Source organism: Pleurodeles waltl, chromosome 1_2, assembly GCF_031143425.1.
Source record: "Pleurodeles waltl isolate 20211129_DDA chromosome 1_2, aPleWal1.hap1.20221129, whole genome shotgun sequence".
NCBI lineage: Eukaryota > Metazoa > Chordata > Amphibia > Caudata > Salamandridae > Pleurodeles > Pleurodeles waltl.
Window position 1 is genome coordinate 1,273,652,668 of NC_090437.1, and position 17,723 is coordinate 1,273,670,390.

The following is a 17,723-nucleotide window of genomic DNA, read 5'->3' on the forward strand; positions in this document are numbered from 1 at the left end:
TCTGGAACATTAGCAGCCATGCGAGTAAGGTGATCGATCAGTCGTAGCCCGGGCGCTTTCGGTTTCATTTCCTGCCTTCCGCGCCGGGCACGGGGTCCACGGAGCGCGCCTGAGGCGGGAGGGAGACGATCACCCAGAGATTAAAGCCGCGCGCGCGGCGGGCCGGGCAGCTCGCGCGGGGTGTGAATGGCTGCGGATGGCCCTCGCGCTGGCCCTCCTCCTTCCCTCCCTCCCGCCTCCTGTGCCCGCCCCTTTGGCTGCGCTTCAAGCTGGAGGAGGAGGAGGGTCCCCGGCCGTGCTCTACGTGCAACACACCCACTAGAAAACCTACCGCCTGCTCCGTGCCCGCGGGAGTCCGGACCTGGCTTGTGGCAGCTGCATCGGCTTCTGAGCGCTCTTACCCCTCGCCGAGGCGGCCGGCTGGCGTGGTGACCCCGCGGTGCCTCTCCCCTTCGTTGTCTGGCTCCGCTGCAACGCTTCGGGACTCTCCTGGCTCCGGTGCAGCAGCAGCATCTGGCTCCGGGGGCGGGAGTGCTCCGGGCCTCCGAGGGTGACCAGGGTAAGTGTAGCCCGGGGTACGATGGAGGGTGGCGGGCGGGGAAGGGTAGCGCTGGGGTGAGTGGCCATGCGGTGTGATCCCTGCAGGAGTAGCGGTGCCTGCGCCTGGGGTGATGCCCCTGCAGTGCTGCCCGGGCCTGTGGTGTCCGGAAGATTGCACACTACAGAGGGTCCTGTGCTGCTTTTCACACACTGTGCATCCTGCACGGGTGCCTGGCTCGGGTCCCTTTGTTGCTCGTCGTGCAGATGTACAGTATTTCATATGCTTTATTCCTTCCGCAGTAGGGCTGTCTCTCTAGCATGTTTTCTATGCATTCTATAAGGAGGCTGGTCTCGTGTCTGTATTTATAATCACCCATGCCTCATTAATTTAGCAAGGCAGTCAAACCCTGTATCTTGTATTATTTCTTGCGTGATACTCTGCAGGAATGGCTTCCTCGGCGGCTTTTATGCTCTAGTTGGGACTGGTATGCAGGGGTTCAGGGTTGTCTGTTGTTTCGTCCTCCGGTGCATTCCACCAAGGACGAAGGAGTAGGTTGTATTGTTTTTACCTGTGGTGCATTCTGCAGCGACTTCTGGGTCAGTACTTTGTTTCCACCCATTATCTGTTCTGCAGTGATTTAGTGTCTTGCGTGGTTTCTGCACATGGTGCATTCTGCAGGGACGTCTGGCTCAGAGGCGTGTTTTGACCCACGATGCATCCTGCAGGGATGTCTGGTTCAGTAGCTTGTATTGTTTCCATTTGTGATGTATTCTGCAGGGACGTCTGGCTCAGAGGCGTGTTTCCATCCATGATGTTTCTGCAGGGATGTTTGGCTCAGTGGCTTGTTTCCACTCTGGATGCATTCTTCAGGGATGTCTGTCTCATTGGTTTGTAATTTTCACACGCTTGGTGCTGCCTGTAGAGAGATCTGAGATTTAGTGCTTGCAGTATGTAATGCATTCTGATGGTAAGTCTGTTTATCCAGGCCACTCTGCTCTCCAATCCTCCCCTCTCCTTCCTGGACGTATATTTCAGGAGGGCACAGTATGCAGAGATGTCTGTCCTTTCAGCCTCCGGTGCATTCCATGAAGGATTTTCATCCCATCACATTGGGGGTCCTCTGTGTGAATGATTTAAGGCAGGTGGCTCCTTAGCCCGGTGTGTGTTTGTGTTTGGGGGCATACACTGTTCACGTCAAGCCATGCAGCTGTCTGGGTGTGTTCTCGTTGTCTGGGCTGAGGCGGTGATGCCAGCGCCATGGCTCCCCAGACGGGGCCTTTCATCTCTGAGACGGAGGGGGCGACGGGGGGATACCATTATTCACTTACCATGGCAGCTGTGCGCGTGGCATATTCAATAAACCTTTGTTTTCTGTACATGCGACGCGTGTGGGGGATGGGAGATGCGAACCAGCGAGTCAGATCTCGATCCAGCATTGTTATCAGTGGAGTGTCCCTGCACGACCCTTCTCCGGAGATGCCGTCCATAGAGCATGGGGCGCTGGTCCGCACAGCCCTTCCCAGGGCTCTTCCGCTCTCCCTGCCAAATTAAAGAATCGCAGGTACTCCGCACCGGACAGCACCTTCCCAAATAAAGCACTGCTCGTGACCCCTGTCTAGAGAGGCCATCTCCAGATCATGGGTCGCTTTCCCCAAACATCCCTTCTGTGGATAGGGTGGGTCGGTGTCCCCACACGGTCCATCCTCCGCACTAGGAGCCTTCTCTGGAGAGGCCTTCCCCAGACCATGAATCAGTGTCCCCACCTTGCCCTTCTAGGGAGCGCGCCCCTCGTGAGCCTACTCAAGAGAAGTCTTCTGTAGAGCAAGGGGCACGACCCCACACGGTCCTCACACTGAGCTCTCAAGCGAGACCGTCGTCAGAGGTTGGGTTAGTGTTCCCCCGGGTCCTTTCACTGCACAGAGGTGGGGTCAGTGTTCGCACACTGACCTTCCACTGACCTCACCCTTCAAGATCTTTCTCAAGAGATACTTCTAGAAGTTGGGTCAGTGTCCCCACACATCCCTTCTCTGGACAGGTTGGACCAGGGACTCCCAATGGCCCTTCCTCTGAACTTTGACCGTCTCCAAAGAGGCCTTCTCTAGGGCTTGGGTCAGTGTACCAAACTTCAGGTAATGTCTGCCTGCACGGGCCTCCCCAGGAGCTTGGCAAATGCCTGCATGGCCCTCCCTAGAACAATAAATGTCTGCCTGAAAAGAGTTCAGATAAATATCTGCCTGCAGGGAAAGGTCTGATGGCATGCAGGGCCCTTCCGTGGTTTAAGGTAAATGTTTCCCTACATGGCCCTTGTTCTGGCCACAGACAAAAAAGCCTACCTGACTGACTGACTGACTGACCCCCACGCTACCGTGCTCTCCACTACCCTTCTGCAGAACTCCACAATGGTCCAGATGTATCCTCTCACCTGAGCTCATACAGATGACCTCACGTGACCCTGTTCTAGATCCCCCTACTTGGCCAGGCTTCCCCTATGGCTGTCCCCAGACCCACTGTTTCCTTGGCTGGGCTCCAGCGCTGACAATCCCAGCCACTGATTACGCCTTCTGCTCGTGCCAAACTCCATAAACGAGAGCCTGAGTTTCTCCCCTCCCCACCCTGGCTCAGGAATAAAAAGGTTTAAAAAGCTCTGACTTAGGGATGCACATAGAAGTAATGGCATGAGTAAAGATGCGGTGGTTTACTCTGGAAGAGGGTTCGGTTCCGAGCTGCGTGTGCTTGCCCTGGGCAGGCCTTAGAGGCTGTGCGTCATGCAGTTAAGATTTGGCTCCGTGGCACCAAGCCACTAAATGGAAGTTCGGGTGCTTTTGTGCAAACAAATCGGTGAATTCTAGGTTGTGCAATCGTGGCCAGTTCAACCATTTTTTTTTTTTTTTTTTACATCCCCGAAGGAAAAAAACGTGAAGTAAAGGCAGTGAAGGACTTTAAAAATGTCTTCACTGTTACGGGGTCGTCTGGTTGTAGGCTGATCATACGGTTCTAGGAAATCAGTTTGTTTCAGCAGGACCTTCCCTTATACAAATCACTGTTATCAGGTGTGGTGTTCAAGTTAGAACGGATCAGGACTACAACTCCCACAATGCTCGGACTTGTTAATTGAAAGGCCGGGGCTAGGACGATCTTCACAGTGCAATGACCTTTTTGCCTCCCTTCCCCTCCAGATGGATGCATACGCCAAACATCTGGAGCACATTCCAGTGGGGTGGTGTAGTTCACTTCCTAAAAGCTGTGACTTCTGTGTGGCGCGTGAGGGGTGCACGGGCGTGCTGGGCCCGGGGCGAGCGCATCTGGCGTCGAAGCTTCCAGAGCCGAGCGTGGCCCTCCCCCTCAGCATCCCAGTCACCCCTGGCGCCGCCCACCACCCGCGTGCTGTTGGTAAACACGGGAGGCACGTGCGCGGGCCGGAGGGGGCTGGGCTGTCACTCACCCGGGGCTGGACGGGGAGAGCGCGCGCCGCCGTTCTTCCCAAAGAGGACAAGGCGAGGGAAGGGGGCGGGGCGAAAAGTGTCAGCGCCCCCTCCGGAGGAGGATCCAGAAACCATCCAAAATGTGTAAACTGGAACCCACCCCGGGGGAGGACTTGGGAGCGGCTATATGTGCAGCAGGTGCAGTAGCACCGGGCCCCAGGGTGTGTGGGGTTACCTGGTGGCTGTCATCAGGGGCACGCGCTCCACCCCATGTCATTTATGGGCTTACAAAAATGCAGTGTGGGAGATGTAGTCCCGGTTCACCTCAATTGAACCAATCGGGTTAACTTTTCCAGGGCGACCAGATTTTTAATGCCGCAAACCGGGAAATTTGACACAAAAATAGAAGCGGGACTACAATTTTATTTCGACCGAGCGCACAAGATGACAGCGCTCATGAACATAGAATTACATAAGAGGCATTAAGAACATAAATTAAATGCAATTGTTAAAGCCGGTATAAGAGCTGTGATTTAAATTGCATTCAGAGAGCACCTGCTAAACATTTCTTCTTTAGAAAATAAAAAACCCCACCTCCCATCGTTTTCAGGTGACCCTCTCTTAAAACCGGGACATAAGCTAAATTTCCCGAATCCCGGAATCCTGGTCACCTCATTATGGGCCAAAAATCTGGAAAGGAAAATGGTGTACTCCAATGACATGGAGACATGTGGCTAACCTTATCACAGTTCTATGGGCAGACCTGGCAAGTTTTCTGTGTTTATGTGTACTGAGCTGTTTTGGCCCATGTGTTTTTCTTCTTTCAATTCTAGGACGTGTAGCAATGTATATCCCATGATAAAAACAAGCATTGGCATAGCCAGTAGGTCTTGCCCTTGGGACCTTATAAGCTCGCCCCAGAAAGAATATTAATCACGGCGTGTTCTTGACCTTTTTATTGTTGTCTGAAGATAGCTGGAGGCAAGGAACGCTAGCAGCAGGTGCTTGTAAAAACCTTATATATTTGTAAACAGGCGCCCCCACCCGAAGTCAGCACCCGGTGCGGGGGCCCCGGTCGCACCGCCCTAGAGTCAGTCCTGCTCGTGGTCAAGATTGAGGTCATGCAAGCGTCTAGTATTGGATGGGTTCCTAGTCCATACACAGAATGCGAGCCCACAGGAAATTGAGGTTGTAATTGTCGTCAGAGCAACCTAGTGCATTCTGGGGGGTGTAGACTTTGTCCCCACGCGTTGTTGCATGAGGGGGGAATAGAAATGGGGTAGGATCCATTTGAATTTTCATTCATCCAGTGAGGTGGGTGAGCTACGAATTAGATTACATTTAAATTGTTTTTCCAGAGGGGATGAGCGCTGTCCGCTATAAAACGTGAACTTACCATGCAAGGGGTCTTGCTCTTATTTACTGCCATATTTGTATTATGGAAGGAACCTTTATTTTAATTAAGAGAGCCTGTCCTCGCCACGGGTGGGATGTCAGAAAGTGCAGTCCAGGTTTTCAGCCGTGGTACAGCCCAGGCCACCGCTGAATCAGCAAACAATTTTTTTGGTGCCAGCACTTTTCATGCCTGGAGAACCGCTCCACTGCATTGTAAAGGGTCAGAATGGGCTTTCAATGCACCATTAATAGGCATTTTATGTAAAGGGCTCGGACTGGCCAGCAAAATATGTATAAACCATTGTATACGTTTACAGTTCTTTTAACAGCCAGTATCGTTTACCTCCGTGTTACCCCCTCAGTGTATCAACCGAAAAATCTGTTGTGATTTTTTTTATTTTTTTTAACTGATTAAAGGTGAGCTGATTATAGGAATACTGTACCTGTTAAAATCTGAACAGAACCTAATATTTAACTCTCAAGTGCAGAACACTTATCCATCCCCTGGCAACATTTCGCACCAGCCACTCGTGGTATGCTAGGACTTAGGAGTCCATGCACGCAGCGTCATGTGAAACTACAACCCCCAGAATCCAAAGTGCTGGTGACTAAAAGCCACGAATCAACGAATGTGCCAACACCAGAAAGTAACATAACTTGCTACCCAGAAAGGGGTAAAAGCAAATGGTAAAGTCACTGCACAGCACAGTGTGGTCAGTTTCCCAGAAGCGTTTATAAGTATGGGAAGTACAACTGCAGGAGTACCCGAGTACCCTTTTACGTACTCTCACGTGCCTTTGTGAATAAGGCCTGAATGTCCAACTCCCTGTTAGTAAAAGTGCTAAGAAGGCACATTCCTTTCTGTTCGAATTCTATGTGAATATTTCCATTGTATTTACCTTTTAGCTGTCGAAGGGCTCATCACGAGGCACTTAAGATTACGCCAAAAAGTATTAGAGGAGTACTCCTTTAAATGCTCTTCCGTGTCCCTGTGAATCGGCCCCGGTAGTGGTGAGTGCTTTAGTTTGCTAACAACGGGGCATAGCTCACCAGCACTTCAGTCGGTGTTCATTCCTCACAAATACTTGAATGTGTTGGCGTGGAGGTTCGTGCAAGCTAAAGTAAATTAACACTAAGTGAAGCGGAATACGTGTCAAAATAGTTGCGTGGTGTAGCCTCTGTGTTAGACATCCTGTAAACAATGAGTGAGCTAATTGAAGCAAGCTTGGGTCGGCTTCTTGGTCATTAAGAAGTAGAAAGAATATATGGTGTGTAGTTGGTGCCATGTTGCGTTCCATGGATGTATTTTTCTTGCTTCAGCTGGTCTGGCATTTTAATACATCGCTCACAGGGTGAGGCCAATTCATCATATGGAAACTGAAACTGCATAGCCAAGAATGTCACGTGATGTTGAAAACAAGCCTGAGGTTTCTCGTATGACTTGCAAAAGGGTGCCAATGTTTTGGGAGACAAAACCCTTAGCAACAGGCTCGCAACAACCATAGCATGCGGCGATTGTGGGAGTAGGGTGGGAACTCACTCCGTGGCATCACGAGCACTGACTTCATGATCTCTGCTTTCAGTGTGATGATGTGATGAATTCTGGTGCTGTAGTGAGAATTTAGACCCATTTTACTAAGTAAATTGATCTAGCTGGTATCGATGGATTTTAGGTTGACATCAAGTCGTGGAAGCAGTGCTCTCACTGTACGAGTAAATGTTCAGGTGGGCACACAGGTCTTCCAGAAGTAGACCGCACTGAGCTTTGTGTTCCAGGTACATTAAGGGGGGTGCAGGGTGCGCGCCCTCATAAGACAGGTACCATCTTCGCTGTTCGTGGACGCGCACAGGTGAACAACTCCTGGTCAGATGGTGCGGCTTACTCCGACAGGAACACATGCTGCAACTGGAGACCTCTGGGCATGAAACAGCTAACTGATCCCCTCTGACTGGCAGGGCCAGGTGCTCTCTAGCCGGCGGCCTTGGGGCTCGCCCCAGTGGCTGCTCTTTCTACTCCCACAGAAACGCATCAAGCCATCAACTGTGTTGCAGACGTTTGTTTTTTACTTGTTTTTTTGCGCAGTAAACAGTTATTAATAAAACCAGTTACCGCTCCTTGTTCGGTTAATGCAGCGCTAATTACCAAGGGCCAGGTTCGCTGCTTCGTGGTAAGTGCAGAGTCTGCGGATGGGCAGCGCCTCATTAAAAGTGGTTCCATTAGCTTCGAGGCGCTGGAATCGGGGCAGTTCTCGCTGCTCCCAGAAGGGGTCGAAGTTCTCCTTGAAGTCCCCAGCACCCCTGTGTGCGCTTCCAACCCGCTCCTCAGCCGGCCGGCAGGGTGGAGTGGGCATCAGCCGGAGTTAAGTTGGTGGGCCTTAGTTTGCCAGGATAATCCCATTATTTGCGTACCTGTCCCAGCGCTATTCCGAAGGTGTCTTGGTTTTGGGAACCGGGCTGTGCTACTGCAATTACAGCTTTGTTGCCACGTGTCCGCACAATTATGGACTTGACGCCTTTACCCATCAACAGGGTACTGTAGGTGAGCTGGTCCCTGGTCATGTCATGCCCCACTTAGATGGCAGCAGTGCCGACCAGGTGCCCAGTGCCCCCCGGGGCCCAGGTGCGCAGCGGCCTTCAGTGACCCGATAGTGTTGTGTGCCACGTGGCATCCGAGCCTGACCCAGGATAAGTTCAGAGAGGACTGGTCCCCTATGTACAAAGCAGCGTTCGTTGCACTTGGCACGGTGACGGTGTTCACAGCATCTGCACAGCTATCTGGCCATGATATCCGTGATGGAACAGACTGCCCGGCCAGTAGGAAATATATTCAATTATACATCGCATTCGGGTCATATGCAGCTACAGAATGAATTGAAAAGTTTATATTCCGTTTTATCTGTACAATTACTGCAAAGCTTCCTGCCCTGGGATTTCCCCACCAGCTGCTCTGGTGGTTGTTATTGTTGTGGTCTTACTTTAACCAAAATAGAGATGTCTAATGTTAGTCCCACATCTGTCTAGGCGCTGTCCCATTCTATTCCACTTCTTTAAGGTTTTGGACCTCGCGTCGGCCTTCATTATCCTTGCAAGCAGCGATCTGAACTACGTGTTTGGCATCTGACCAGCGGTGCCCAGAGCTGGCAGGGTACATCCTGCCCACACTGCGGTTGGACTCCCTCCCTGCCCCTGCACTTTGGTTTCACTTCACGGAACAGACTTCTGGAACTTGCGGGTCTCATTCAAGGAGCCGGCGGTGTGGAGGGTGTAAGGGGCGGGTGAAGGGATGGGGTCTGGATGTCCCAAAGATGAGGTTGAGTATTGAATTTTACATCAGTGATTGTCCATTATTTTTATAAATATCTTTTAGAGGCCATTTTAAAAGGCAGTTCACGACATAACTCAGTCCTTAGTTTTGATCCAGTGCTCTGCGCCCTGCCAAAGCACTCAGTCTGGTTGCTTCACAGAAAGCAGCCGCATACCCATCTAATGAGTCATCAGAAAGCTGGCACCCCTTCTAACAGATGTGAGCACTGCCCCGATTGTGAGAATAAAAACCGGGCTTGCCTAACCTTGGCACACAGTTACAACAAGCCCTGATGGGCGAGGTGCTCACCCCTCAGTGCACCCCAACACGGCGCGCTTTAAGGCCCAGAAGCCGTGACTGATGGGGCCCAGATTTTCTGTCCTTATTATAGACTGTCCCTTCACCTGATCTCCTGCCGACCGCTTGGGTTACCTCTCCCTTAGTTCACGTGGCCCTCGGACCTCCAAAAACGCGGCCTGTCGCATTAAGGACACTCCAAGGCTGATCCTACTTGGCGCCGCTGCATAGAGGGTGGCGAGCCAACCAATCTACAAGGAAGCCGAGCCAGGCTCTAGGGATCCTAGAGCCCGGGCACGAGCCAAGCCCGGAAGGGATAAAGTCGCTTCATAGTTAAAAACAAAAAAAAAAAAGTATTTCTTTAACGTTCGACATTTATACATCACATTGTACTGCACTGAAGTGCTTATTAAAAAATGACAGTTTTAAACTTTAAACCATTAGTGCACTAAAAGGCAAAACAGTTATTATATAAAACATGTATGTGGCTCAGATTATTATAAAGCAATATTTATCCGAGCACAATAGGTTTTGGTACAGCTAGTATTCCAACTCTCATGTCTTGGAAGTACTTTCATGCGCGATGATGAAGAAAGGAAAGTTTTTGTGAAATATAATATTTTCCTAAGATCACACACTTTAATTGGGGAAGCCGCAAGTTATCCAGGTTTTCTGGTTTCACTTTGCACAATAATAGCGTGAACTCGGAGCGCTGTACGTGAGCAGCAGTTTCGTTACCTAAGGCCACGTGCACGGTTTACTGGCACAGATTTGTGATTCACCCGCATCACAGGATGCTGGCCACGCGCTGAGGCAGAAATCTGGTTCTCCAGTTCCAAAGCCTGCAGCTCCGCCACTGAAGCCATTCTGGTTTCGGGAGGGTAGCTGACCGAAGTCACACAAAAGCCCGGCTCGGAATGGGATCAAGGTTCCAACAGGGCCTCGAGCCGAGCCAGAGCCAAGCATTAGCTGCTGGTGCCGGTGTCAGGGTTTCAGTGGGTTGCCCACCTCTACGCTTACATACGTGCCAACATTGAGGGAGAGCTTTGAGGGAGGTAATTGTGGGCGCTGGAGTCCTGTAATTTCCTCATTACCTGGTAGAAAGCTGAAATAGCATTTTTTTTTTTTTTTTTTTTTACTTTATAAAATGGAGTCGCCCTACTGAAACTTAAAATTACACTCATGCACTTGCAAAGATATATTTTTCCTGTCAAAAGTAGAGGTGCAACTCAGGCCACAATTGGATTATTTTCGCAGTTCCATATTAAAATAGTTAATCAGGACATTTGAATGTTGGAAGTTCCACTGAGGACAGTGCAGTGGCCCAGGGCCAATAATGGCTGGTTCGAGCCTTATGCCGTGGCATTCCAATGTTTGTCTTTCAGTTTCCCCCTTGTTGATTTAAAACTTTATATCCTCTGTGGGCAGAATGTTCCAGTGGGCTTATAGTCCTGGCTAGCACTATTCTGGATGTTAAAGACCCTCTTCCTCGTTACAGGCCTTCACCTGCGGCTTCGCAGCTGTCATCATTTTACAGCCATTCAAGGGTGTAACCCTGGAGACTTATGAGACTTTAAGGATCTGGTCCAAAATGTTTGCTATAGATCAGTGCCTACGTACGATCACATCACCGGGGCATGCAGGCTCTATGCATGATTCAAGCGCCTAGATACTCTCGCAGGTGTTAAGTGTGCTATAACATTCAACACAACATAACATGACTGGGTAGGCGTGGGCCTGAAGTATTCCATAACCCTGTAATCATTTTTTTTTTTATTGAGAGAAAACAGTTTCATTAAGCATTGATACCAATCTTTCTTTTAGTAATATTAGAATTTATCAGCAGTTGGACTGAATATGGAGTTAACTTCCCTTCTTTCCACTTTCCGGTACTTTTATCACTTTGCGCAGTGTTGTACATGATCACTCCCCATCTGTGTGTGGTCGTAACTCTAGGTTAGTGCTCATTGGTGCCTGAATGTCTGCTGGCCTTTGTGCGCGAAATGTATTTTTTTGCCCAGCAAGATTATTCAATGAAATAATTGCTCCTCACTGACATCCGTGTGGCCTGCAGGTCGCGCCGGAAGCCAAGCACGGCCAACTCTGGCTTTTAACCTTCGGATGTTTGTGCATTGAGTACCATTTGCACGGGCAGCGGTAATAGGTGTGATGCACAGCGCTTAGAAAATGTAAAACTGCCGTTAAGCACTATCCAGGAACACGTCAGTGCTGCGCCAAAGTTCCATTCGTGTTTTTATGTTTTTTTTTGCCCATTGCTGCTACGACCCACGAGTTAAAGGTCCCCCATTGTCCCGCGTCGGTGAGAGGGCGCCCTCCACGCTGGCGCGTGACACGGGCCACGGGGCACCCTTCCACCACCTTCCACGGCTCACTGCTCAGGAGTATTGGTTGTTTCTGTTCTATCAGAAGAGCACGCGGTGCACTGCTCATTGTGCGCCTGGCAATCGCTCCTGGCACATGCTTTCATCCAGCCTGCCCGTGGTATCCTGTGAATACACCGCGGGGTGCACAGCACCCCCCGCCAGGTGGGGGGTGCGAATGCAAGCGAGTGATGGAGGGATTTGCTTTCACTAAAGCCAGCCACTCAGCAACTCTCCCCCTATGCAAGGTTTTGTTTTGAATCTGGGAATATTCTGGTAGAAACTGCCTCCTGCCCTTTCCACGGGCTTCCAGTGACGGGCATTACGAAATCGGCTCCCACACCCCCACAGGTAACTGGGTTAAAGGTGTGTCCTTTCCGGTCCTACCGGTGCTTATGTAAGAGGCTTGGCACCGATGGCTGGCAGCTCCCAGGCCTCTGAGGCGCTTCCAGGCTCCTGGCCAGGTGCGGCATGCGACTTCAGTGCTGCCAAACTGCGGCGTGTAGTGCAGGCTGGTGAGCGCACCTTGGAGCAGGTGGGGCGACAGGTGGCTAAATTAAAGTAAAATCCACAAAAACGCGTTACACGCGCAGTCGGAAGCTCGTGTTGTGCGTACACTTTATGTCCTTGTTCTTCTCGTTGGTATAACCTCATGGAAGCCCAGAGATTGCTCTCTTTTTTTATTTTTTATTTGTATTATTATTATTATTATGAAATATCACTTTATGCCATCCTTGGGTAATGACAACGCAAGTAAGGGCTAGAGAACAGACGGAAAAGAGGGACCAGTAGAAACAAAATATATGTATTCACATTTTGTGTAAGAGGCAGTACAGAACAATTGGTAGTAGGTATAACTATTAGACACTAGAAATAGAGATGCCAGTGGCAAGGCGTGGTTAGGCTGGTTCGAATTCCAAGCCACAATATATCCCTTAGCTCTCCATTTCATGCTTCAAAATCCGTGCCCATGCCCCTGCCCTGCCTTTTTCTCCTGGCACCCACCTCGCCACCAGGTCATACCTCTTGCCCAACCTTCCTTCGTCTTTCCCCATGGCGCATTGTCTCTCCTCCTCGGGACCAGTTCTTCTCTTTTCTTTACTGGTTCCTCCCTCACCTTCCCTGGCCTGGTCCATCCCTCGTCTCCCCTGGCCTGGTCCCTCTCCCGACCCGCCCTTCCTGGCCTGGTCCCTCCTTCTGTACCCCTCTCCTTTTTCTCCACTGGCCTCTCCCTTGTCTGTCTGTGATTTAATAGAAAAGCGATTTCATGGGCTGCCATCCCTGAGAAATCATTTCATCTGAATGGTTTAGTGACCTTTTTAGGATGAATGCCATTTACCATTTCATAGAAACCAATTCATAGAAAGTGTTTTTTGTTGTTGTTTTTTTTCCTTTTTAATTGTATTCTGCATAGTTATGTTTAAGTTGTAAATGGAATGGTTGCAAGTCTTGCTTTCAGAAACATTTTTGTCAAAGGCATTTATTTCAGTCCTGTAATATTGGGGGCATTGTTTGGATTTATATCTTTTATACTGTCAAGCAGTTACTTTGGATGCTTTTAATACCCTGATCCCTTACCACTTCTAAACACCATTCATCTCTGCTCCCTAAAAAGGCCTTCCCATTCATAAACCAACCCGTCTGACCCCTAAAAACCCCTCATCGCCCCTAAACTGTACCCATTCCTGAAGTCTGAAAACCTTCACCTAATCTTCACCCAAGGTTGTGATTTAGGATGCTTACTTATTATCTTTCTTGTCCCCTTCATTTTTCAATGTATTTGCATTTCCTTAAAATTGGTTTTGCATTATTTGGTTTCCTTCATTGTGGTTTCTCAGTTCTCATTCACATACATTGCAATCCCTCTTCCATGTGGACCCACATCTCTTGCCCATCTCTCTTCCATGGGCCTCCACACCTTGTCTCTTACGCAGTTCTTTCTACTCACCCACCTCGTCTCTGCAGACCACCCTCCCTCCCTGTCCGCTGAGCCAAACCAGAGAAGCGGCCCTTGGCATAGGGTGGAGGGGGGAGTTGCAGCCTTGTCCCACTGAGAGGAGCGGACCAATAGTCAGGTGTTCGTACCTCACTGGGCTCCACCCCTGCAGCGACTCAGCTATCCCTCCTAGTGGACCAGATCTGGACCATGTGTGAAAACCAGACTGTCCCAGCCCAGCTCCCGGACTCACTCTTTTCCTGTTAGTCCTCCGGTGCAACTGTGGGAGCATGGAGTAGGGAATCTCTGTTCGGCTTGATCGGAGCTCCCCGGCACCATGCTGAAGACACTTGTTCTCATCCTCTCTTTGCTGGAAGGTCTTCCAAGAGTGTGGGCACTCGGGCCACTGCTCTCAATTGTGGAGTCGCCCACAAGGGCAGGAGCCTTGCATCTCTTGCAGGCGAGTGCTACAGGCGTTGCGCGGTTGTAAGGGCTAAGTTGGTATGCAGTATACGTGCCGGGCAGCCTTCAGCCAGGTTCTTGGTGGACTTTTGTAAAGTGCCAGGCTTGTAAATAAGTGCGAGGCCTTGTCCGTAGGGATTCAGTTACATAGAATAATCCATTGCTGAAATGGCGTAGTTGAGCAGTTCGCTTCTTTTAAATATTGTGACTTTGAGGGAAAGTTGAGCTGTACCTCGAAGGCCTCGTTCTCCACCTCTTAGTTCCAGTTTGGAGGTTTGCGTCCAGGAGAGAAGCCTGGTGGGCCCTGTCGGCCTTCAGCATCACTGCGACTTTTCCTGCTGTATTCTAGGTCAGTGGTTTCCAACCTTTTGATTTCTGTGGACCCCTACTTTAACATTAATGGAACCCAGGGACCCCCACTGAATCATCATGGGAATCCGGGGACCCCCGCCTGAGTCATTACTGGAAGCTGGGGACCTAATTTGTCAATATTTGTTAATATTTTTTTATTTTCTAGGCTCTCGCGGACCCCCTGAAAAGGCTTCGCGGACCCCCAGGTGTCCCCGGACCACAGGTTGGGAACCACTGTTCTAGACTGTTGTCTTCTAGTTATTTTGATTACATTGTATTTTAGTCACCACTTTAGTTCAAATCCCTAATTTAGAAAGAGAAAATGCTGACTAGTTTATGCAGAAATTAGATACCTAGAGGGAGAAATCCGGGTGTGTAGGAAACTTGACCTTAACTCTAGTAAACTGTGAAAGGGTCATTCACTGTTCAAGCGAGATAATGGCAGCCCAGCCCACCGTGCCTAAATACAGAAATGCAAATATCCAGTTTCCTTCGCAGTGTTGATATTTACCACGTAGCCCATTTCAAAGCGCTGCCAGGACTTGAAAATGATTACGCTAAGTGGCAGCGAGAGATTGTGACTTGCCTAAGATCACTCGTTACGGCGGAGTATATGGAAGTTAGTGCCTCCTAGTTTCACGGTTCATCTGTCAGTCACAATTCCTGCATTTTGACACATTTTTGTGTGTCCACTGAAGGAAGCTCCACTTCTCTTGCAAAGCAGTCTTTACAAATCCAAATAAACAATGCTGTTTTCAGTTCTGGGCTTTCCATTTACAGATTAGTTGCACCAGGTGCAATAGTTAATTTGCTTTGGTGGAAGTGAACTGACTTCGACTCCCAGTTGCAGCTACCAACACGGAGCCAGGTGGCATCAGTAGTAACTGGACAAGTGTTCCCCAGAAGAAAGTTGTCTGTAGGAAGAAATGAGCTCTAATAAACTTCTGTCACCCTGGGGCCAAAGCCTCTATGCCTTTGCTAGGGAGACATCTGACTGATTGGAAATATGGCACTGCCCCTGCCATCTGCCACAGTGATGTTTATCTTCTGAACTTAAGGTAAAGTGAGCAGAGTTTAAAAACAAAAACCCGGGACCGTCCGCAAACATAGAAGAAGGATTACAGTTGTGCATCAACGCAGGGGAACAGAATGACTTCAGTGCTAGTGGTCGACAACGTAGAAAACACAGACAAGGACCCACTGGGGGCATTAAATGGACGTTTTAGCCTCACTATCATCTGTGTTCATTTAATTGCTTACCGCTAAGGGTTGCTAACCAATCACACACGGGAGCACATGAAAATATGATTTCCTCTGAGACGATTTTCTCCAAAAACCTGGGACTGTGCCTAATTTACTGACATTTGCAGGAGCTGACGGTAAAAACAAAACCGGGACAGTGCGCCCCCGGATACCACCTTATGTTAAGGCGCCGCCCTGAGGGTGATTTTACCACTCTAGAGTTTTTGTGCATCGTGCAGTGTGTGTTTTTGCTGCCACGAGTCGTCATTCCGGTCTGTGCCTTGCCTTTTGACCGAGGCCAAGTGCCTTTGGAGCGACATAAGTGGCGATTATTCCCTCTGCCGGCTGTGTGCCCGGGGCCGTGGCCACAAGTGTGTTTGCTTTGGGAGTGATGGCGCGCCGGGGCGGGTTTTCCCCTTTCTGTATATGGGCGGCGTGCAGCCTTGAAATCACAGTCTAAGAGCTGCTTTCAGGCCCGTTTGGCCACCCAGCCGACCCGTTCTTCCTCTTCTGTGCTTCTGGCCTGACGCACAGCTCCGTCTGCAGCTCTAATTTGCACCGCACCGGTTTTTACACCTTGTGCGGCGAGTGTATTAACTCGGTTGAAGTTGATTTGTATCTTCTCTTTCGGGCCTTCAGCCGTATCTCTGTGCTTTCAGTCATTGTTGCCTTTTTCTTCATGCCCACAGGCGGCTTCAGTCACCTTGTTTCTGGCGATGTATTCATTGTGATTGCAAAGCTCTTAAAAGCATGTTTTCAATGTACCTTTTGACGAACCCTCCGTTATTTTAATACAGTTATTTTACTATAACTTTGTTTATTTTCATTGTATGTGGCTGTGCAACTGAAGTTCAATTTGTACATTATTTGTTTGCAGAAGATGCCCGTGTCATGTAATATGTTGAGTGCACGAGGCTTGCCTATTGCACCCTCTCCTCACATGTTCTTTCTTTTAAAAATTCTCCACTTGCTTTCATGTTAATGTTCACGTGAGTCTATGCCAGTTTTATTTTGGATTTGTATTACCTATTTCATTCCCCCCCTCACAATAAACATTTCTGAAAACGAAAGTACTGTTGATTTCCCCCCCCCCCGTATTTTTTTTTCAAGTCTTCATCACTGGGGAGCCAAGCCTCTGCTGATATTTTCTCATCCATGCCACTACTTAATATCCATGCCATGATTTTCTAATTGTGAATTAATATGTGGAAAATGTCTGCCCTGGCGGTTGCATGCAGTTCGACCGGCATGCACAATGTGGAGATGAGCTTGAGTGCTAGTTAAAAGACTGTGCTCAGCACACGTATGTGCGACTTAGTTCATGTGCTTCAGTACTGGGAGGCTATATCCTCTCACAGTATCCAAGATTAGCCTGTATTACTTCAAGACATAATTCATTTTATCATTGAGCAAGATCCTGGGTTTCCGTCACTGTGACCTAACTGCACGTGCATAGGTCTTAATCCGGGCAGAGTTAGTTTTCCCCAGGTAGTCACAATTATCCAGCCCGCTAAGAACCACACTTCACGTGACACTTTTTTAGGTTGAGCGTGTAGCAGCCTAAAGTGCTTGAAGCCCGCCCTTTGCATACCATTTGTTTGCTTCAGTGTCACTCTTCTTTGCTGCCTCCTAATTGGACAGCTCAGGCCAAGCGTCACTTCCATTCCTTTCTTTGGAGCATGTACCAAGCACTGATTGATTCAGCTTAATTTGTGCCTGTCCACTGCTTGCACTGGGATGGATGTACTATTTCTTCCCACCCACAATCTCCCTTGTGAGTGGTCCTTCTTTCTTCTCCCACCCATCCCTTGCAGCCCCCGCTTGGTGCTCCCTCCATCCTTCCCCCGAACTTCCCTCATTGTGCTTTTTCCCTTTCCTGTTGTTGCTGCTCCCCTGCACCTCCCTGTGTTGCCCCCCCCTTTTTAACATATCGCACAGCAGCATGGCCTGCTGTGCAACATGGCTTAAAAAAAAAGAGAGCTGTGACATAGTCAACGCTGGCTGCATCATGGCACATTCTATTTCTCTATTTTAAGCCATGTTGCACAACTCGCACTGCTGTGCAACATGTCTAAAAAAAAATAAAAAACATTCACTAAGCCAATAGATCTCCCATAGGTGAAGACATGTTAGCTATGCCAGTGATTGCTCAGTAGAGTATACAAGGTAAAGTAACTTTACATTGAGTATTGGCAGTCTTACTCATCGCGGAGGTAGTGCTACAGTGTGTGCATAATATTGTTTATATTACTATGCTCTAGGGTAACAAAGGTTCCAGGATCCAGGACATGCAAAGATACTGTGACCTAAGATAACCTGCTTGTTGTGAACTATAGAATTGTTAGTTTTCCTGTAGTATGAGGGATATGGCTAACTTTAGGAACTAGGAGTG

The 17,723-nt window shown here is 49.3% G+C and overlaps 1 protein-coding gene across 1 annotated transcript in view; it reads left to right on the forward strand.

Moving 5' to 3' along the window:
* Positions 1 to 260: 260 nt before the first annotated feature.
* RNF24 (ring finger protein 24) overlaps positions 261 to 17,723 on the forward strand; it is a 113,600-nt gene continuing 96,137 nt past the window's right edge. Inside the window, exon 1 of the mRNA XM_069204732.1 lies at positions 261 to 559. The gene's annotated coding sequence lies outside the window, so the exon portion shown is untranslated. The remainder of the gene's footprint in view (positions 560 to 17,723) is intronic.